The sequence below is a fragment of the Carlito syrichta genome, unplaced genomic scaffold, assembly GCF_000164805.1.
Source record: "Carlito syrichta isolate Samal-C Ts95f unplaced genomic scaffold, Tarsius_syrichta-2.0.1 Scaffold65117, whole genome shotgun sequence".
In the NCBI taxonomy this organism is placed as follows: Eukaryota; Metazoa; Chordata; class Mammalia; order Primates; family Tarsiidae; genus Carlito; species Carlito syrichta.
In genome coordinates, this window is record NW_007009213.1 from 296556 (window position 1) to 320226 (window position 23671).

The 23671-nt window shown below is 38.8% G+C and overlaps 1 protein-coding gene across 2 annotated transcripts in view; it reads right to left on the reverse strand.

The window, feature by feature from the left end:
- SORCS3 (sortilin related VPS10 domain containing receptor 3) overlaps positions 1-23671 on the reverse strand; it is a 152207-nt gene that overhangs the window by 112379 nt on the left and 16157 nt on the right. Inside the window, exon 2 of one of the 2 annotated variants that reach the window (XM_021708864.1) lies at positions 7843-7932. The gene's annotated coding sequence lies outside the window, so the exon portion shown is untranslated. Of the gene's footprint in view, positions 1-7842; positions 7933-23671 lie in introns of those variants that run through there. The other variant, XM_021708869.1, reaches the window with a different exon arrangement.

The window sequence follows — 23671 nt, forward strand, 5'->3', positions numbered from 1 at the left end:
CATTTTCCATGGCTTCCAAGGATTCATTTGCTTTCATTTTTTATTTTTATATCTGAATCTATTGTATATACTGGAATTCTGTGTAATATTTTAGGAATATAAAGGAGGTTCTGTTGCTAATAAAATAAAATTATATTTGAAAATCATTGATAAAAAGGAAAAGATACTCAACCTGGAATGTGGTGTTCTAGATAATAATATGAGTACTACTATAAGACAGCTGCATTCTTTAATTTCAACTTGCTTTCCTAAACAGTGAAGAGGTCAGGCTACTAAGAAAAACACCTAATATATGAATACTATTCTAAATAATCTAAAAATAGATTTTGCATTAAAAATCAAAACAATTCTGTAGGGATGTGGTATGATTATTTTCATTTTACTGAAGAGTAAACTAAGGCACACTGAGGTCTACAGATCCCTTCAGATTATACAGCTAGCAAATGGCAGAACCAGATTTTGAATTTCTATGGTCTGTCTCTAACCTAATGGCTAGCCTCTAACCATTTGGATATATAGCCTCTAGATTAGAGATTTCAAACTGATGGCTCTTGAAGTAAATCTGGATCACAAATGTTTAACCATATCCTGTATTGAAAATCTGAATCTCTGGTCTTTTGGGGGGAGTCAGCACTACTGGGCTTTCAGCCTTCCTTACCCCTATGTTCTTATGATCTGCCACTTACATACTAATGCTAACTTTCTGAAGTCCCTGAAGTCACTTGAGTTCTAATGCTGGACTGGATCATTTCTAAAATCTAGTAAGTTCGCAATTCAAAATTATTTACAAAAAACAGTTTTTCTATGTGGTTTGGCACTATATAAAGATTATCACAAATTTAAGCCCTTATCTTGGGAACTTACGCTGTCAGGAAAGCATGTTGACATGGATAAACATTTGCCAAAAATGGGAGTAGCTTAAAATGCATAAATATACAAGTGTATAAGCCAAAGAGTAATAGATAGCAGAAAAAAAGGCACCCTTGTAACTGTAGTGGAAAGCACTAGTAATAGGACCACAGGCAATAGGAGCTGACAGTAAATTAATGATAATCAGGCGGGTCCTAGCCTTTATTTTATTTGACCAATGTATTCCAGAAATCCTTTCAAGTTAAAAGAAACAGCAATCAATGTCTATAATGCCATATAGAGCTCCTCCAAGATGATTTATAAAGGAGTAAGCCCATTTGATTTGTACAACCTGGAGGGGGGAGAAGTAAAAAAGCAAGTTCTGGATCTTTTTATTCAGGATTCGTTGTCAAATCTCAGACTCTGGCCTTGAACTCTCTAGATCACCTTGACTAAGACCTCACTTGCTCATTTGTGCTTACACACCTTGAAGAATTGCAGGTTCCTGCTGAGCTGATTGAAAATGGAAAGAAAGCTTACACTTGAAGACCCTGTGATAGAATCATGTTGTGTTGGTGTGGAATGAATGCCCAAGAACCCAGTAGGAGGGGAAATAGCAGCTGCAGGAAATACAAATTAAATTCACTTACCCTGTTAAAAATGCAATAAAATTGCCAGGTTTTTCCCAGATGTTTTGGTCATAAAAATGAATGAGCTAAGTTATTTCAGACTAAACTAAAGTAAAATAAGTGAGGGAAAAGAACAGCTTAAAACACTAGGGCATGGTCAGGATTAAAGGCAGCCAGATTTGCTGTGAGTGCACATTAGGTTAACGTTATCCTGGGGCAGTGTCATCTGGTAAACAGGTACTCCAGACTCTGCAGTAAACAACTGCTCTCTAGTATCTAGGTGACTGGGTTGTCTGCTGGAGAAGTCCTTAATTTGCCAAAGTCACTCAGTTAATAAGTGACATTACTAAGATTTAAACCTAGCACTTAATTTAAACCCAATCTTAATGAAGACACTAACTTTTAAAACAACTAATGGTGGGGATATAACATTGGTGTGCAACCAGAATACCTGGAGATCTTTAATGGCATGAAGACTTGCGGGTCCCAATGACTAGGAATATGATTCAGTATGCTTGGTGTACAGTCCTAGATTCTACTATCTAAACAAGTCCCCCAGATGATTCTTGTGTGTCTAAGTCTGGGTAATAACTCTTTGAAGCACTCTGAACTATATGCCATCTCTCCAAGTAAGTCTTATGGTTGAGTTGGGGTCAACCAAGAATAACCAGAATATTAAGTTTTGGAGAAAAAAGAAAAGCATAATTAGTTAAAATTAGTTCCATATGGACCTGAATAATCATGAAACTTATTTCTTGAATCTAAACCTCATTCTAATGCCCAAGCATGAGAAATTTGCTGGTCCTGAGAAATCAAAAGAGAGAAATCAACAGGAAAATGCAATAGGAGTACATACATATAACACACACACGCGAGTACATTCATACTGGGACTTTGGAATTTGAAGAGCATTAGATATAACCAAATAAATATTTTTATTTGGAAAGCAATTATAAATAACACTTCCTCTCTGCCTTCTCAACATAATAATCTGGGAGAATCGTGACTGCTTTTTGAAAACCATAACCTGTGATTTTCTAAGTGAACAACGGTGAACATACTTCACTTGTTACTGAAGCATTTTCTTATAATCTAGGCCTAATGTAATTTTATTCATTATACAAACACCTATATTGCTAAGCATCTGCCAAGTGCCAGACACAATGATTGCAATACAGAGAAAAAGAAGATGTAGAACTTACCTCAAGAAAATACTCTCCTGATGGTAAAGACAAGACATATTCCTGTGGCTTTTCTCAAGCTTTAATCTAAATGTCACAATAAAGGTACTTAAAATGGTGGTTGGAGTACAAAGGCTTATAGGTGAGAGGATGGAACAGTCAAGAAAATATGTGGCACTCCATACAGCTCGAAAGCAGTTTCTCTCCAAAGGAGGTGAAGACAGGAGTGGCTACATTATAAGGGGTTCTTTATGGCACACTTAACTTTTACCCAAAACATAGCACAAAGCTATCACATAATTTTAAGCAGGAGAAATGAATGAACAGACTATATCAACACAGAGATTTGGTTGGAGAAGATCCTGTTTCTTGCATGATATTAATCATTATAGAAACATGGTAAAGAGGAGATTTAAGTGGGGAAATGCTAGTGTCAGGGAGAATGATGCAAAAGGTCACTGTAACAATTCAGATAATAACACATGAGGGCTTGAACTAAGGAAGTAGTTTCTCTATGAGATACTGGTGGACTGGTAAAATTGTTAGAAGGAGAAGAAAGAAGGGCATACGTTCAATGTCTCAGATATTTGACTTATAAGACTCTTTTCCTTTACAGCACTTATTACACCATAATAATCACTTGTGTAATTATTTGTTTGATGTCTGTCTCTCTCATCAGGCTCTAAGATCTTAAAGAGCAACAGGCACCATGTCCCTCTTATTTATTATCTTATCTCGAATACTTATCAGAGTATCTGAAACATTATAGACATTCAACAATTTATTTATTGAATAAATAAATGGATCATGTGAGAAAATATAGGAGAAGGATGAGATATAAGGGATATAAGTTATGATTAGGAGCTCAGTTTCACACTGGTTCGATGAGAGCTCTAAGAAGATGAACTTCAGATAGGCAATTGGACATGTGGTCTAGTATGAAAAGCTATGGGCTGAGGTTGTGATACAGGAGTCAGTGATATTTTAAAAAGGTATAATGTCACCCAAGAACATATAAAATTCAAAAGCTTAAGAATACTAATATTTAAAGAGTGGCAAAAGAAAGGTAATCTGAAAAGAAAATCAGAATAAAATACCATCAAAAGGAAGAATATCAAGTATGGACTATCTTTCATGAGCGTCAAATGCTCCGGAGTGGTGAAAAAAGATAGAAATGTCTATTGGATTTAGCATGTAGGTGGTCACTATAGCAATCACTAGAAAATTGTTAGTGAAATAGTGGATAGATGGATTTGAAGACAGAAAACAGCTAGCAGTGAGTTGAAGAGAGAATAGGAAGTGAGAAAAGAGATTAGAATGATAGATAACTATTTATGAAGTGTGGTTGTAACACAACAGAGGATAAATCAATATTTGGGGAGATGCAGAAACTAAGGAAATAAAAGATTAATTTCATTTCCATTATCATTATAATGAATTTTCTAAAACATATTCCCCTCTCCTCTCTTTTATTATTCAAAATGAGATTAACCATATTCTACTGTTAAAGAAAAAATGAACCCAGATTTAGGTAAGGAGAGACTTTATTTGAAAAGACTTGCAAGAACACCCTGACCATAACACCTGCAATGCAGCTCTTCATTAATGGTGCTTCTGAGTGAAGGCAGAAAAGAATTACTTTTATAGAGAAAAGTAAAATTAGAAAGAACTGGGTGTGGAAAGTAATGGTGAGCAGGTGGCACGTTCAAGCAATTGAACAAGAAATTATTTCCTCTAGGTCAGCTGATTCTCAGAAGGGCTGTTAAGTGGGGGCTGTTACTCACTTCAAAGCTTGCTTAAGCTCCCAATGGTTCCCAATGAGTCAAAGTTCAGAGGCCCAAGAAAGAAGAAAAGCTGGTTTTAAGTTTGATCAAACCAATTAGCAGGCTTTTTGTCCAGATTGGTCAGAAGACAACAGTTCAGCTAATCATATATGAGACGGGAACTTGGTCTTGTTATAGGTAAACAACACAGACATCTGAGTCATCAATTTATGTGACAGGGTGGGGGTGGGGAGGAATGTCTTTGCAATAAGCTATTTCCTAAACAAAAAAGTGGGAAATTTCTTAATCCTGGTTATTTTTCAAGAGCACAGGACTCAAGCAACGATCAACATTTTCACTACCAACATGGATACCATTCAGAAACAAAACCCGCAAATGCTTTTCTTACAGAAATTATTTATTAGAGTAATAAGTTAAGGCTAAATATAGAATCTAAGTGACAAAAAAGGTATATCAGATTCAGAGTGGCAAAGTGGAGGGTCTTACGCACTATTGAGTCCAAGGTCAGGTTGGGATGTGATCCCATCATGAACACTGATCTCCAAGTCAGATAGGTTAAGAGCCTTGGTATTACTTACCTGCCACCCCCCATCAAAATAATTCCTCAGATTTGTCCAACACTTTACACTTGATCAACAATGAGTCACTCACTGAATCCTTACAACTTTGTCAAATAGTATCATTATGCCATTTCACACATGAGAAGACTTGGTCTCATGGATAAGTGGCAGAGTTGGAATGAACGTTCAGACTTTCTGCTCATAAACTCATCTGCCCTTCCTCTAGGCTACCCACTGCCTACCAGCTGCCCCCATGCCCTCTGCTGGTGTGCACTTCTGCCTATGAACTGAAAATGTACACCTGATGCCCAGAGACTGAGTTGTGGAAGGATCCGCACAAAGCTGCTGCTCCTAATAATGCAGCTCTTTATTAATGGTGCTCATTTCATTCTCTGCAAAACAGTCCAAAACCATGGAGTGCCCCAGGAGAACACACTCTGAACATACAAGCTGGAGGCAGAGGTGCAAGGGCAATGATGACAGGGAGCTTTTTCCTTGCTTTCATTTCCAAGCAAGCAGCCTAGAAACAGCCACAGCACTGCATAGAACAGCAACAACTTGCTTAAAAGCCATTTCCATTTTTAAACAATAGAACGAACCAATTAATTTCTCTTCACTCCCTCTTTCTCCACCTCCTTAGCCTTGACTATGAAAACCTGGGCCAATGCTGGTTAATAAAGGGGATCAATAACCATCCAACTATTTTCACAGCAGCTCTTATATTAATGAGAAGTTGCTGGAGATGAGGTTCTACCCAAGGGTCTGCATGAATGATACTTCACCACAATATATTGCCATGGGGTTGCTAATCATTAATGAAGTGTTCTAGGGTTGAGATCAATTCGGGGCCTCATTTGTCCCTACCAACAGTCACACTGCCCAGGGTAGCAAATGGTTTGTTTTCCTGAGAAAATATGTAAGATATGCACACATACATACAAAGACAAAATAATTCCTACATTGGGGAGACATGTTTTGGAAAGTTCCCTAAACTCATTTCCTAGTCTTAGAGACATGTAGATTTACAAGTTACTGCAATGGGACATTCTCCTTTAGAAAGTGCATAATTGTGAATTTCTCCTTTCTAATCTCCAAGCTGTTTCCTGCTTGGGTTTAGACTATCTGATGGGTACATCTTGCAACAATACTACACAAGGATTCCATAAAAGCTACAAACAGGATAAAGAAAATGAAGTAACTGGTTCCCATAGCCCTGAAGCTATTAATATGGTCTCTGCTTACCTTATCAGCCTCTCTACTTCTCTCTCTGCTATCCAGTCTTTGAAGATGGTTGTTTAGTTTGCTGAATGAACAAGGCTCTCTCTTAAAAGAGGACCTGTGCATGTATTTTCTATCATCTTCTCCTTTTCTTTGTTTGCAGGGTTAACTCCTTTGTACTTCTGTATCAACTTAAACATTACTTTCTCTAGGAAACTGCCCTCACCACCCATATTTGATTAAATCAACCTTTTATGACAAGATGGCCCATGAACTTCTGTAACACTCCCACATCGACTTGTTAAGTGTCTAGCTTTTCTCCCAGAATATAAGACCCATGAAGCTAGGGACCATTTGTGTCTTATTCACTATTCTCTCCACACAGTTTAGTTATGTGCCTGACAAAGAGAGTAAAGACCTAAGTGGAAGAAAAAATAGTTGAATGGATGCATAAAAGAAAACACGAATGAGTGAATGGACACATGTATGCATTAATACATGCATTTATAAATAATTGAATGAATAAAAACAATCCAGCAGTAGAAAATTGCCAACTTTCTTGTTCCCCAAATCTCTCTTACACAATGTTTCTCAGCATAGCTTAGAGACCCAAATCTTCACTTTACACTCAATATATGCCCAACCTGAGATTTTGTTTCTCTGAAGCCTCATTAAATGATGCAATGATTTCTTACCATATTCACACTGAGGTTCTAAGGTCCATGTTCCTCCAGAAGCCAATGTTCACCGGGAATGATCCACCAAAGGAGTTTTATGATTTTCCAATAGAGTTCAAATGTCATCACTTGATACTAACGTTTTGTTAAATTATCCCTTTTTAATTACTCATAGTAGTAGGGGGAGTAGAAACATAGGCAGGCAGTACATTTATATTTAACCTTAAACGCAGAGAAAAATCAAGAAAACCACCAGACCTATCCATGCACTTTTATGCCCACACTCATATAGCATCTGTGCTTCTGCGTGAGCTTGGCCTTCTATATGCAATAAGGTCTTTGCAAAAGGGAGGGACTCTCAGAGGAAATTCCAAAGCTAGTGCTCCTTTTACTATTGTCCCTGGGAGATGACCCAAGGGTATACCAGATGTTTGAGTCACAGGAAATCAAATCTCTTCCCTGGTACCCTGCTGAGAGGGAAACCGGGCTCAGTGGCTCAGCCTGTAATCCCGTGCCTTTGAGAGGCTGAGGTGAGTGGATTGCCTGAGCCCGTGGGTTCAAGACCCGCCTGGGCAGCGAGACCTCCTCTCTACAATAAATCAAAAAATCAGCCGGGCGTGGAAGCGCATGCCTGTAATTCCGGCTACTCAGAAGGCTGAGGCGGAAGGATCGTCGGAGCCCAGCAGGTCGAGGCTGCGGTGGCCGGGAACGGCCACTGCACTCCAGTCTGGGCAACAGAGTGAGACTCCAACTCAAAAAAAAAAAAAAAGAAGAATCCAGGTTCAGCAACATCAGCAGAGGCCAAACCACTCAGTGTTAAGTCAGGCTGAATGCCAGCAGTCCTCCCAGCCAGAGTTCAAACCTCCCAGCAGCCCAGCAAGACAGCATCTCCAACCTTCCCTTTGTCTGGCAGGACCCAGGATAGCTGGTGGAGCATGCAGTACCTTTGGCAAGGAGTATTTGGGCAGCTTTATCTGAGCAAAGGCCTCTCTTCGATAAGAAACGTAGTAGCTGGCTCTTCCACCAGTTGTTACCTAGATCGTGGGGAAAACACAAAGAGATCAGATGGGGATACAGATCATGGCATAAGCTGGAAAGTATTAGCCCTTCTAACAACAATCACAATAGGCTTGTAATAACCTTTTAGAGAATATCCCTGGCTGGCTTTGAGCCTCTAATCCCATGGCATCCTGAGTTGTTCCCATTTCATGGTGTTTAGACAATAAGTGGGCAATTACAACAATCTTTCCCACTGGCTGCCATTCTCCATGAGAGCAGATACTGAGTCTGTATTTGGTCACTGTGGTTTGCATATGGTACACACCTAATAAGTGTTTTCAACTAAAAACAGAGAAGTTATCAATGTGGATTACATCCATGTTCTATTTATTCTACCTTTTAAAAAACAGTTTATGAATTCAGTCCAACAATAACACAATTGTCAAAGGCATTTTTTCTGGATCTGAATAATTATTATTGCTCAAAGCTCTCATTATTTTGAAATTTAATCTCATTTTTTATCTGAGTGCTGATTTCTTTCCTTCATATTTACAAATCCATGCATTGAGTAGTTATGCATTGATTCTTTCCATATGCAAGTTACTTAAAGGGATCAAAGGTCAGAGGAAGTACTCCAGATTTGAAATGCACATATACTGTGTTTGAGTTCCAGTTCTGTTACTTCATGGCTATGGGGTTTAGGAACAAACCCTGGGAAAGAATGGATTCTTATTGAGAGGAAAAAAGAAACCGCTCCAAGAATGGTCCTCTGGTCTGGCCTGCTGAAAAGTCCTGCCAACATGGCACAGCTCTGCAGATGGCTACTCTCCGTCCAATTATTCTAACTCAGGGTAAATTAATATTCACAGGAGAAAATAACATGGCCTGTTCAGAGAAAATAGCAGGACAACAATAGCAACCAGGCTCCTGTGCTGAGGAGGCAATTACTCAAGGCACATGGTCCATTCTCACTAAGATCCAAGCAAATATTGGAGACAGGCCAGTCCTCTATGGTCCAAACCCAGCAGCCATCTACAGTGCCTGCTGGGAGTAAAAGGGCTGTAACATCTCTACTGAAGTCACCCATCTCTTTTCATTCAGAGAGATGACATCTCCCATGGCTCTCCTTGCTCTGCACAGATTGGAAGCCCACAAAGCAGGCACAACAAGCTGCAAGGTAGAGCAGATGCCAGAGTCAGCATGAAGGCAGAACCTTGCAAAAAACTTGGTGCAAAGGTTTATGCTGTGAACCAAAAAGAAAGACTGGTTTTCTTCCTGATGTTCAGGGACAAACAACAATTTCTAATTACAACTATTCTTGTCTTGTATTCCCGGACTTTAAAACATTTTTATTTTGATAAGATGTATGTTTTGAATCTCCATTGTTCTTTGTTGGGGGTGGGTGTTGATATACTAAGATCAATGTGTTGTTCAGAAGTCTCTTTTTCTTTGTAAAATAAGTCCCAAGTGCATAGGATTAAATTAAAATATTATCCTTGAGTCTGGACACACAATCACCTTTTCTCCTAGCATAATCCTTCCTATTTATTTATTTGTTTAGTATGGTGTTATATTTAATAATAAAACTAACACAGAGAAACATACCTGACAACTCAAAAACTAGATCAATAGTTTTAAAATTCTAGCATGCATCAGAATCACCTGGAAAACTTGTTAAGACTCAGACTGCTGGGCCCCACCTACAGAGTCTCTCATTTAATAGATCTGAGTTGAGGATCAATAATTTTATTTTCTAATGAATTTCCAGGTGATGCTAATACACATTGAACACAACAGAACTAGACCTTTAACAATTTACATACACTCTTGTGCTCCTCACCAGTCCTGACTCCTTGCCGCTTTCCCAAAGGTAACTATTTTCCTGAATTTTGTATTTATAATGATGATAAAGTTTTGTGTTTTTTTTGTTTTTTTATTGAGGTGAGAGTCACATAATCTAACATTTTGAGAGTGTAAAATTCAGTGGCATTTAGTTCATCCTCTGTGTGGCCCATCCATCTTTTCCATTTAGTTCTAAAACACTTTTATCTCCCCCCAAGTAGACCTCACACCCAATGATAAAATGTTTATACCCCCAAAATATATCCTCTGGTCACCTATCATGTTCTTAAAAACCATTTCTCTACAGGTCCTTTGCCCTCACCAAACATGTTTTTGGGAAAGCAGACAGTATCTGAGGAGGCAAGTCCCATCCCTGAATGTTGGTCAGAGCTCATCAATTAAAAGAAACTTTTGGAAGATCCAGCTGCCCCAACAGGGAAAAAAATGATCATACCACCAAGCCTCTTCTCAGCACCCCAGGGCAAGGCTAGGCAGGGGGTTGCCAAGTATCCAAAAGCCAAAGGACAACAGAGCAGTCCCTTTGATAGGGTAATTAACCCTACAGCCTTGGGAACTCAGTCCTTATAATCCTGCATAAACACAGTCTTTTATAGTCCTGCATAAACACAGACTCTCTCACAAACTCACACACAGCCTGGGAGAGTTTGTGTTTGAGTAAACAATGAAGATGGAAATTATACTTCAAATGCACTGTGGAATGGTTCAAAATATAAAGGGGCCACATGAAAACCGAGGAGCACAAGAGTTCTCCAGGGAATGTGCCCCCCTGTCCCCCCCCCGTGGACCAGTCAAAGAAATAAAAATCTCCAGTCTGAAAAGAAAAAAAAAAAGAGTTCTCCAAGTACCTCCGGTATCATAGTTTCTCCCAGAGATATCAGGCTTTCAGGCTTTCTCCTGCCTATCTTCCTTTTCCTGCGTCCTTCTCTGTGCTTGTTGAAAGCAACGAATGCTTTATTATTTATTTATTTGAATTGAAGTCTCACTCTTGTTGCCCAGGCTGGAGTGCAGTGGCATGCTCATAGCGACTGCAGCCTCGGCCTGCTGAGTTTAGGCGATCCTTCTGTCTCAGCCTCCCAAGTAGCTGGACCTACAGATACATGCCACCATGCCCAGCTAGTTTTTGTGATTTATTGTAGAGGCAAGGACTCACCAAGCTGCCCAGGCTGGTCTCCGACCCCTGGGCTCAGGCAATCCTCCCGCCTCGGCCTACCAAAGTGCTGGGATTACAGGCTGAGTCACCATGATTAATTGAAGGGTTTTTGGATGCTACCAATTAATTGTAATTTCTTCCTTTTCTCAACTCCTGAACATTGTTCTTATTTCTATAGCACTTTCAATGTTTAATCTTGGGGCACACACATTCCTATAATTATTCTTCTATGTCTCTTTACAAGGTTGTAATTTCCTTTATTCCTACACAATGCTGGTTCTATAGTTTGAATATTTGTGTCCTCTTCAAAACTCATATTGAAATTTAATCCTCAGTGCAGCAATGTTAAGAGATGCAGGCTTTGATAGATGATTAGGCCATGAGAGCTACGCCATTGTAAAGAAATAGGTGCCTTTTAAAAGAACTGTAAGGAATTAGCTAGCCTTCCTTTTTCCCTTTTTTCTCTTCTGTCATGTGAGGACACAGCGTTCTAGGTGCCATCATGGAAACAAAGACTGGGAAAACCTGCTGGTTCCTTAATCTTGGACTTTACAGTCTCCAGAACTGTGAGAAATAAATTGTTGTTGTTTATAAATTATACAGTCTAGGTATTTTGTTATTAAGGCATTTTGTTAGGCAGAAATCGGTGCTGAATTAATATTGGTGTTGCTGTAACAAGTATCTAAAAATGTGGAAGCAGCTTTAGAACTAGGTAATGGGTAGAGGTGAGAACAGTTTCAAAGTGAATGCTAAAAGAAACTTTATTGCCATGAGCAAAGCATTAAGGGAAATTACAGTGAGAACTCAGGAGAAGAGGAGAGCTGTAGGGAGAGTTTAAATCATCTTAGAAATTACTTAAGTGGTCATGATCAGGATGCTGATAGAAATATGGATGAGGCCTAGATGGAAATAAGGAGAAGGTATTAGAAACTGGAGTAATGGTCCTCCTTGTTATAAAGTGCCAAATAACTTGGCTGAATTGTGTCTATGTTCTAATGTTTTGTAGAAGGCAGAAAATGTAAAAAATGAACTAGGATATTTGGCAGAGTGTTGAGGGTTCTGTGTGGCTTCTTTTGACTATTTATAGTAAAATGCAAGAAGAGAAAGAAAGAGAGAGTTTATCATCTAAGAGGAAGCAGAACTTAAAGATTTGCAAAATTCTTAGTCTGGTCATGTAAAGAATGAAATGGCAAGTTTGGTAGAGAACACCAATGCTGTGGCCACAGAAACATTTGATAAAATTAGTATGAATAGAAGGCAGCCAGACGCTATTCATCAGAACAATATCTCAGAAGGCATACAGGAAATCTTTGAGCCTACCACTTTCACCACAGGCCCAGAGTAGCAAGGCATTGAGGGCAGAATGATTTAAAGAGAGTTCCCTAAGGCTCCCACGGGACCTTTAGGCATGCTACCCAGCACCACCTCAAGTCTCTGCTCCCCACATTCTGAAATAGCACTCCTTGGCTGCCCAGTTGTGGCTCAAGTGAATCCAAGTTGCCTCAGGCTGCTGTGCTGGAGGACACACATGACAATAAACCCTGGCAGTATCCACGTGGTCGTAACTTTGCAGGCACGCAGAATGCAACAGCTGTGGAGCTACCTTTAACTAGATGTTGAAGGCTGCCTAGGAGAGCCTTGGGGTCCAGGCAGAGAACAAACATAAGGGTAGGCCTTCAGCAGAGAGTCTCCACTAGGGAAGTGCTTAGTGGAGTTTTGGGGGAAGACTTCCCCAAGATCTCAGACTTATAAAACCACAAATGTACAACTCCAGTCTGGGAGAGCCCAGGGACTAGACACCAACCTGAGAGAGCTGCTACATTTGCTATACCCAGCAAAGCCATGGGGATGGGATCCCCTGGAGTCTTGAGGACCCATGTCTCACCCTAGTGTCTAGAAGGTGGGGTATAGCATCACAGAAGATTTTTCTCCTGCCTCAAGATTTAAAATTGTTTATCTTGCTGTGTTTTGGACCTACTTGGGATCTGTTTCTCCTTTCTTCTTTCCTGTTGCCTTCTTTTGAAATTGAGATGTCTATCCTATGCCTGTTCCACCACTGTATTTTAGAAGGACATAATTTGTTTTATTTCACAGACTTACAAGTAGAAAAAAATTTACCTCGGGATGAATCATACGTTGATGATCACCCATACCTGATTAAGATGATATTTTGATGTGACTTTGGACTTAGACTTTGTTGATGCTGGAAAAGATTAAGACTTTGGAGCCTACTGGGATTAAATGAATGTATTTTCTGTATAAAAATAACATAATTAGGAGGAGCAGGGGCGAAATGCAGTGCTTTGAATGCTTGTGTCCCCCCCTAAATTCTTGAAACTTAAGCTCCAATACAACAGTATTAAGAAATAGGGTCTTTTATGAGGTGATTAGGTCACAAGGACTCTTCCCTCATGAAGGGATTAGTGCCTTATAAAAGAGCTTGTGAAAACTAGCTAGGCCTCTTCTTCTTCTTCTCCTTCTCCTCCTCCTACTCCTCCTCCCTCTTCTTCTCCTTCTTCTTCATTCCTTTTGCCATGTGAGGACACAGATTTTAAGATGTCGTCTTGGAAGCATACACTAGGCCCTCACCAGACACTAAACCTATCGGTGTCTTGATCTTGGATTTTCCAGCCTCTAGAACTGTAAAAATAATTTCTGTTGTTTATAAGTTACCAAGTCTAAGGTATTTTATTATAGCAGCATAAAGACATCAAAGAGCTGGTCTTCTGGCAGATGATCAGTGGATACATAATAATAAAAATAATGATAAAACTGTCATTAATTGAGCTCATCTATCATACTCCAGAACTCTACATAGCTCTTATAAAATTATTTAGTTTAATTTTCATAACAATTCTGTAGAGGTTATAAGGTTCTGAGTGACTTGCCCAAGATAAGACAAATTTAAACCTTGGAAAATTTGTCTCTAAACCTGCACTCCGCTTCCTGTGACTAAGAAGACTCTTTTGCCCATCTTTCTCATCTCACTGTAAAAACACAATAGATTTCCTTGATTCCAACATCTTTTTAAAGAAAAATATTTGAAAATCTCTATACTTGGCATGTGTGTATATGGTTGTGTTTATTTGCATTCCCAGAAAATATGTTATAACATCAGTACTATATTTTTTAAATATCTTCTTAGAAGAGAAAATGTGAAGTAATAAAAACAAAATAAATAATAACTACCATGTAATGAATATTTTATTACAGGTCAGAAAATTAAAGCTGAGAGAGATCATGCCCAACATCATATAATCTTTCATTGTTACAGTAAGCCAGAATATGGGATTTTCCAACCCCAGGCTATGCCCGAACACTTAACCAGGAGCGAGCACATCTCCACAGAGCAGGGAGGTCAATATTTATTGACTTACTGAATAATGGATAGTTGGGATTAATCTGCTCAACCAGAGAGACTTTGAGTTTGAGTCCCTCCATTGTACAGTTATTAAACCATAGAAAGAGTGAAGAATGCTTCATTCCTGCCCAGTTCTGTGTGGTCAAAGAGACATTTCCAAATGGAACCTCCAGCACACTCCTACAGGAGTCAAGTCCTCACAATGTCAGGGTAACACTAGGCTGATGTAATTGTTGCCTCTTCATTGTTGTGGGGTACTTTGGCACACAAGAAAGAAAGAAAGTTTACTGACTATTAATCTATTTTGATGAACTTTTCTCTTCCTTACAAGCAAATCTGCTGGCATTGTAAATCCCAAAGATTATTACCACTTCCCCTTTCAGTGACAACTTTTATTTCATCTTTGATGAATGTCATCCAATTATTTGCTCTGGGCCCATCCGTCATGCTAAACACAGAATTAGCTGGGTCTTTTCCTTACTAATGACTGGCTCGTTAATCTGATTTTCTGGATTTTCATTTTACAGGTTTAATTGGGCTCCTGGCCAGTGAAAATGATTCCTTTGGACAAATGCATTGGGCATTAAACACATCTGTCTCTTCTGACTTGTTCCTGTTCTCACTGTGACCAAGCCTAACCTGACATATTCTTTATTTTTTCATTTATCCTTGCTTTCTGAATGATGGCTTGCCCTGAAGGAAAGAGAAAAATCTACTCTAAAAACCTGGAACCCAAAGGTCTTGAGTCATATCGTAGCTACCTTTGGAGATTTAGAAGTTAAGCTTATTTTTGCCATAAATAGGAAAAAACTTATAATGTTGCTAGAATTTATAAGTAGACATAGGTAATCTGAGAGTCAAAAACTAATATTTTTGAGTACCTATTCTGTGTTGGGTACTTTACCTTCATGATATTGTTTAATATTCACAATAATATTGTTACTATAAATATTATTAATAGTATTACAGGTACCATACATGGTAAAAATATTAATAACATAACATTTATGAACATTAATTAAACGTCAAGCCTTCCTCTGTGCATACTAGCCTTCTATTTTATATTCGGGGGGGAAAACAGGTAAACGGAAGCTATAAAACATACTCAAAGACACAGTGAATAAATGATGGAGCTGGAATTTGAACACAAGTTTATTCAAAGTATATGCTGGTCCTTCAAGCTATGTGAAGTATCCAAACCTCTGTGTGGAGAGGAATGGATGCCATTCCCAGAAAAGTTGCCCACCAAAAAGGCTAATCCTTCTGTGTGAGGGTTCCTATCAATTTCCTAGTTCTGAAAAGTCAGTGCTCCACTGTTGCCCAGGAATGCATGGTGCTGCTATTGGAATTTGTAAATAAGAGGGATCATAATTCAACTTACACAAGAGCTATTGCCTTTATAGGAAATGATGTGAAGAAGCTTTTCCAGTTAGAGCATTGTGGTGGGTTCAATATAATATGAACAATCTGTCTAAGCCAAGAGAAATGACCACCTTTAAAAGTACAACTAGTTACTTCTCACAGTCTCTGCATTGTTTCTTCCTCCTTAAATAAACAAAAGGAGCAACTGATGCACAATTAATGTTTCCAATTTCTTTGCTCATTAATTCAATTCAGATCACTTAAAATATATCCTGACATTTTGGGGCCTGTCTCTCTTCGTCTATGTATTTTCTTCTGAGACCACAATTCTCTTAAGAACAAAAAAATAGGCTTCTGACTATTGGCCCATAAGAATCAATAAACAGCCACAGGTTTCATCAAGAAGTTGCTATAAGTGTCAGGATAGGCCTGGAGTTTTATGAATGAAAGGCTAAGGTGCCTCTGCCACCTTGAACTCATTTTCAAACACTGCTTTCCTAAGGACCACACTATGAGTCTGAATCAAAAGTGTGGTATAACGTTTGGAAAAATATGGCATTCTATCAGCAAGTCATCTCCTCTATTAGATTGTTTGACTTTGAATTTAGTGTTTGTCTAACTGGTATAAGCTCATTTTATATCCTGGATACTCTGTGATATTGATGTAATATGCAGTTTCATCTGCTGGTGTCTAGAAAGAGTGGGTCTATTACCCAACATGTGCACATCACACAAAGGCTGGGCTTCCTTTGAAACAGATTTGCACATAAAATATTTTATTGGTGCCCTCATAATGACCCCCATATAGTTTCACCAAGAATCGATTTGGGATAAGATGGTTGACACTGAAGCTAGTATTGTTCTGTGTGTGTGAGTGTGTGTGTGTGTGTGTGTGTGTGTGTGTGTGTGTGTGTGTAGGGGAGTTACTGAAAGGAGAATGCATACTGAAGTGGCCATGACATTCAGTGACCAAAATATACTGACAAAGCAACTGCCGTCTTCATCATTTCTGCTGAGAAACCTCTTGGAGCCCTCATTGCCTACTGGAAATGTTAGTAGAGGCAAAGAAAAGGTGGTGAGTTGGAAAGCATGAGACAGAGATTATGTCTAGATCATACACAGGATTAGAAGAGGAATTAGTAGATCTGACTCTCTAACCCTATTTCTTCAAATACAATCTGTTTCCAAATACATATTTTCAAAGAGGACTCTTTGAAATATTAGAGCACATTAGTTGGGATCTCAGACCTATAGCTGAGTCCTGCTTCTACAACTTTCAGGTTTGGTGATTTTGAACAAATTTAACATTCCTAATAATGCTCACTTCTGGAAAATGGATATATTAGTAATACCAAGTGACAAGTTAACATGAGGATCGAATGTAATACAATATGGAAAGAGCTTTAACCTTACAACTTGCACATAGTATGCAATTCATATTACCTGCCCCTGAAGAACTGGAGACAAAGATGCCTACACCAGTCTAATGCCTTTTACGCCTTCTGGATTCTATGGTGACAGTTTGTATACAGTTTGTATATGCAACCTGGAAGCTTCAGAAGGTGCTGAGGTACCATATGTTCCAGCTGATCATAACTGACCAGGGACAGAGAAATTAAATTATTCTTCTTGCCCTTGTACAGTATGAATTTTGGGACTAAATCACATATAGAGATCACAAAGCTTAATAATTTTTTTCCAGAGATTTAATTTTTAATGGCAGCAAGGTTCATCTTTATGCTCTGACTTTCATAACCTAGAGAGAGGGAAAAAAGTTTGGGAATGCTCATCTGGCCCTTCAAAATGAGAATTCTTTTCATTTTCTTAGCTATTTTTTTTGTGTGTGTGTGAATAAAAAGGCCAAGGTAGGTGCAGACATAAAAAAGGAAAAATATAGATTTGAATTGTCATCCTGAAGTCCAAACTTTGGGAGCATCTGAGTACTTCCAAATAATGTAATAGTGTAATAATAGTTAACACCTAGACAGTCTACTTTCAATGTTATAGATGAGGATGCCAGAATGTCACACACAAAAAGAAGGCATTGCCCCAGAATCCCTAAAGAGAAACGTTAAAACTCCTGTCAGAACATCTCCTTCTCTCCCTTTCTGTTCTCAAAAATACCTCGATTCCTTGTGGGATGTTGGTTAATATAGATTGTTTTTTTAAAAAAAGCAACTGAGAGGGAGTTACAGAAAATATTACAAGGGGTCTAGCTTACATAGTCTTCCAATACTTTCATAAGTTTTTATTCAACTTTACATATCATAGCTTAATTCTTGTTTGTGGGTGAGTTCTATGAGGTGAATTATTTGACTGAAGTATTCTCAAATTAGACACCAGCTTATGTCTTTTATGTAGTATCCCTGAGCTTCAAAACATAAAATTGAAATGATGGGAAAGGAGAAGAGGGGAAATGGATGGAAGCTTTTGGTATCTGCAGTATCTGTGATTTTATTTTTAGCTCCACACTTTATTTGACACGGAATTTTAAGCATGGTAACTAATCTCTTTGAATTTTGGGGTTATTTTTCCATAAAAAGGAATTAATAATATATGTCCTTCTCTCAAAAGTTTCTTGTGAGTAAATGAGATAACATAACAAAATGCTATCACATAACCGGAAGATGCTCTACAAACACAATGATTAGAATGTTATGATAGACCTGTGATATGTATCCAGGAACACAAAGTTTTAGAAGTGTCTTCACTGACAAATCAAGCTTTTGATCTAGATAATCCCACTCTATTGAATGTGTGAGGCACTAAAATTTGCTAGTGAAGCTATACCTATGTACAGAGGCTTGAGCCAATAGGACTATGAGAAAGAAAAACAGAAAATGACGGGCACAGCTAAAGAACAGAAAAGTGTCTTCAGCCACATGGAATGAATGGTAGGTGTATATAGCTGCTTAGAGAATAATTAATTGTATTGCTATGTTCAAGATACTTTAAATATCCTGAAAGGACAAGGCAAAAAAAAATTCATTAATTTTCTAGAGAAGTAGGCATGCTTCTTTGGGACATCAGATTTCTGGAAGACTTGGAGATACATGTGGGCTGCTAGATACGACAGCAAAGTTTCGCCAACATGGGATTTGCATACTTCATGAGTGAATTTCGGGACAGCAGTATACGGATTTAAACCATCTGTCAAGCTGTTTCTCAGAAAACACTGCTGCCTCTCCAAGAGAGCCATGAATATTTGTGAAATACCAACTGCTACTTCCTGGAGCTTCCCTGTCAAGCTCATTGTGTCATACATCCCCTGTACTCCACCAGCACAAATATCATTGTTGGAGGGTCAGTCTCTGTGCTTACCACGGAACATGCACTGTCTGCTGTTGAAAACAATGACCTCATGGATGAAGTACCATGCGGCCTCACTTTCCTGATAATTTAAATGGCATGCATCAGGAACTCAGCTCCAAAGTGGCAGGACTCAGATTTGAACTTGTGTCTCTAAACTCTGATAACGTCCACTATGCCATGAAGTCCTGAATGAGCCTCTGGTGTCTACCCCAGAGCCTTTCCAAAGAATGACTACTTTAGGACAAGTTTCTGGAAGGACTCATCCTGACCCAGATTACTACAACATCAACGAATTTCACAGTAACTACCTCCTTAATTAGACCTTCTCCTACTACAATTTCCCAGTTGTAATTCACCTTTTCTTTTCTTCTCTGATTCCTCAGATTCTTTGTTTATGACTCTCTTGTACTTATCAGCTATTTCCATGAATTATAGGGAAGTGGGTCCATCCTGGGTCTCCTGTTGTACTGTAATATCTTCAAGAGCAGATAATGTTCTTGTTCATCACTAATCTTCTTTTAGTACGTAGCACCCAGGTCATAACACCTAATATCTGTTCAGTACTCTATGCTATTAGCTTTCATTATTATACTGACTTTCATTTTATCTGAGCACAAACCTTCAAGTGAGATCTAATTACATCTTCATTTTAAAATTAAGGACCTGAGGCCCAGACAAGTCGCCTTGTTACTAAAAGGTGAGGCTCAAAGCCAACCTCAGAACTTCTGACTTGTAACCCCAGGCTCTTGTCAGTTTGCTAGGCTTCTAAAATCTGTGTTTCCAGAATCAGAATCAGAAAAATACAAAGGGAAGATAATTGCCTGAATTTTATAAGTGGGTAATGATTTTGTATCATATACTCCTTTGAGTGACAGAAAACACCACAACTTAGAAAATCAGAGGCTATAAGAAAGCTCGCTTTCCTGTGGGAAACAGAAAACAGATTACGAGATGTTATTCCCCACCCACTGCTGAATTCAAATATTAATTAAAGGTCTGGCCAAATTCAGAACATTCCTTGAACATTAATCATGCTTAAACATCTCATTATGGATATTGGCTGCAGTTCTACTATGTGTTACATTTCTCAATCAGCAAGTACTTGTTCGGCACTTTTGTGCCCAGGCTGTGTTAGCTATCACGTGGGTCGTGAGCTGCGACTTTATGGAATTCACCATCTCTTTGAGAAAGCTTAGCCTAACATATAAGATTTACAAATAATAATATAAGGTCAGTGACGACACTGTGGTACTGTGATACTCTGAGCACAGTGAAGGCCAGGTGCTATAAAATCTTTTCCTTGGAACCACAATGGTATACCCATCTTATTATCATGCTCCTTCTACAATGACAATAAAATCAGTTCTGGGCAATGTGGCGTCACACTCATTCTATCTCCATTTTATGGATGAGACAATTAAGACATAAGATGGCAAAGGAACATAATGACCTCATGGAGGAAGTACCGTGCAGGGGACACAGCTAGAGGGGACTGTGCTAGAATTTAAACCCATGTTTGTTTGATCCCAGAGATGTAGATGTCATGATTTTCTTAGCTCTCCTTCTACAGTGTGACACACATACATGTGTACTCACACCCACAGTGCAATACGAAACATATAAATAGGTGTGATGTATACCCCCACTGCCTTAAGAGGAGAGTAGTGTCTCAACACTGAAGGACATTTTGTTTGTCAAATAGGATTATGATTTGAAGATGAAAGATTAAGCTCTGGCTGGACTGTTCTAAATAACAAAGGGAGAGAGAGATAGAGAATAGGTGGGAATAAGGTGGGGATGGACCCTGGAGGAAGAAAAGATCATCATCAGCCAAGCTGGAGAGGTTACAGAACAAATTTGCCAAGGTGAATCAATATTTGTTGGCACCAGGAGAGGCAGTTCTATGGAAATGGAAAGAAATAGTGGGTGTGTGTAGGCTTTATTAATTTGTTTTAGTTAAACACATTTTTACTAATTATAAATATTTTAACTTAAAAACGTGTTAATGTTTTTAATATTTATTTATTTATTTATTTGAGTTGAAGTCTCACTCTGTCGCCCAGACTGGAGTGCAGTGGCCGCTCCCGGCCACCGCAGCCTTGACCTGCTGGGCTCCAGCGATCCTTCCGCCTCAGCCTTCCGAGTATCCGGAATTACAGGCGCGCGCTACCACGCCCGGCTGATTTTTTTTTGTTGTTTATTGTAGAGATGAGGTCTCGCTGCCCAGGCGGGTCTTGAACCCGTGGCTCAGGCAATCCACTCACCTCAGCCTCCCAAAGGCACGGGATTACAGGCTGAGCCACCGAGCCCAGCTGTTTTTAATATTTATTAATGTCATGCTGTCTGTTGCATGGCATAAACATACTGCTTCATTTCTATTTGACATCTTCAACAAAAAAGTCTATACTACACTGGTGCACACGCATTATAATTTTGTTTATTTATTTATTTGGTTTATATTTAGAAAGGTGGCTCATATCAAGAATGGAGAAAAAACCCAAGAATTATAACTAGGTTACCAGGAATTTAATCTTTATTCACCCTTTAAGTTATTTATCTGGCATCATTAACTGAATAATAAGTTCTCCTCTCCCCGGTGGTTGCAGTAGGAGACTTTGTCAAATATGAGATGGTAGAGAAATTGAGATTTTGCTTCTGGAAACTCTATCCTCTTCCATTGGTCTGTATACCTGCTCTTCTACCAATACCAGGCTGCTTTGCTTATTGTATCCTTAGGATAAAGTTGAACATCTAGTGTGGTAACTCCTGCTTTGTTTCTTTTGTTAAGGATTGTTTTGGCTATTCATGGTCATTTATGTCTCCATATGAATTTCTGTATTGTTGTTTCCAGATCTGAGAGGAATGATGACAAAACAAAAAGCTGAGTTCCACATGTTCTCACTTATAAGTGGACCCTGAACATTTACCATAATACTATAAGAAAGGTTTCGGCAGTAGCAGAATGATGCTTAGGGGTAGCAGGGGAGCACATAACATCAATAAGGGTGCCTGATCTCAAACCAGGTGAAGCGGGGTCCAAAGGGAGCCCAAACTTAACCTGTATGTTGACCTCTTACCTTATCTACCTAATCCTAAATTGTACTCCACATCTTTTTTTTTTTTATTTATTTTTATTATAAAGATGTGGGGTGCAATTCAGGGTTAGGTATACAAATATTGATTATGCAGTTACCCTTGTTGATGAGGTATGCCCCTCCCTCCCCTAGCAGTTTCCCTCAACTGTCAATCCCACCCCCCTCCCCTGACAGTTTCCCATTACTGCCAAACACTTTCTTAAAGTATTATAATTGTTCAAGATCTGCTTATGAGTGAGAACATATGGTACTCTGTTCTTTGTTTCTATGATACATCACTGGTACTCCACATTTTTAAAATAAATAAATATAAATTTTAAAAACATACAAAAAGAAAAGATGGTATAAAAATAAATTAAAAAATAAGTTGCTTATCTAGTTCTTTGTTGTGAAAATTAACAAGGAGTCTTAGAACCTTCCCCTCCTCTATCAGCTATGATGTGTTTCTTGGAAAATCACTTAAGTGCCTCCAGACCTCAGCTTCATCTTAAAACAGACAGCCACAGTCACAACATGAGGCCCAACGTGTGGCTGACACACAGTAATGACTCAAAAATGTCACATCCCCTGTGTTCCACAGCCCTTCACTTCCTGGTTTCCTAAGGATGAAGGTCTTCTTCAAATACAGTATCTTAAGATTCTACTATACCAGTTTCTTCCATAGACATTCAATGATCCAACAAACATGTTTTAAGCAGTTACTTTGTGTTAAAGCTGTGTGTGCTTACTCACTGTCCTTTACACAGTTTCCTGACCCAATTTGCCTCAGGCATATAAGAAAGTGTAGTTGTAATGAATGTTCCTTGTTTAACAGCAGAACTGTGCGGTGGTAGAGAAAGACAGCTCTAGTATCAAACTGTTAACATCAGAATCTCCACTCTATTGCTTACTAGCTGTGTGACCTTGGGAAAATGGCTTAATCTTTCTGTGCCTCTTTTGTGAAATAGACATAATAGTGGTACTGAGGCAGGGGCCCTTCTAAAAAAAAGAGATAAGGGCCTTACCAGAATAGAAAAAGAATGTGTTAAAGGAAAAGTGACGTAGCGCAGTCACTGTCCAAGTGTGTATGAGTAATCCAGTTACAACCCTGTGCCACAAAATACCCAATCAAAAATGTAGGTTGCCATATAAGGGAGACAAAGGGGCTAAAATGTAATATAAGGCAATGCCCCACTGCATTTGGGGCTCAGCCTCTGGAAGTGAATCTGCTGGGCCAGTGCCAGCACAAATAAACGCTGCTTCCTGACAAAAAAAAAAGGCTTGGTGTTTCGTCTCTCTTGGTAAAGCATTCTGCCACAGTACTTACCCCACAGGGTGTCATAACAATTAAATTTACCAATACACAGTCCTAGCTCATGTTAGCCACTCAGTGTTAGTTGTTACTGTGTGTTATTGATCATTCAAGAATTGCTGATTATTTGCTAATAAAGAAAATTAGCCAGGAGGTGAAAACCATAAAAGAAGACTGATGAAAAACTGTAAAAAAACAACAACAAAAAAAACCATAGTTAACTATAATGACAAGTGTTTCTCATAAAAAATAGTTACATTTAATCAACTGCACAGCGACTCATCTCAGATATTTCAGAGGAAGTAAGGAAGTCACCCTTCCACCCTTTTCCTCCTCCTCA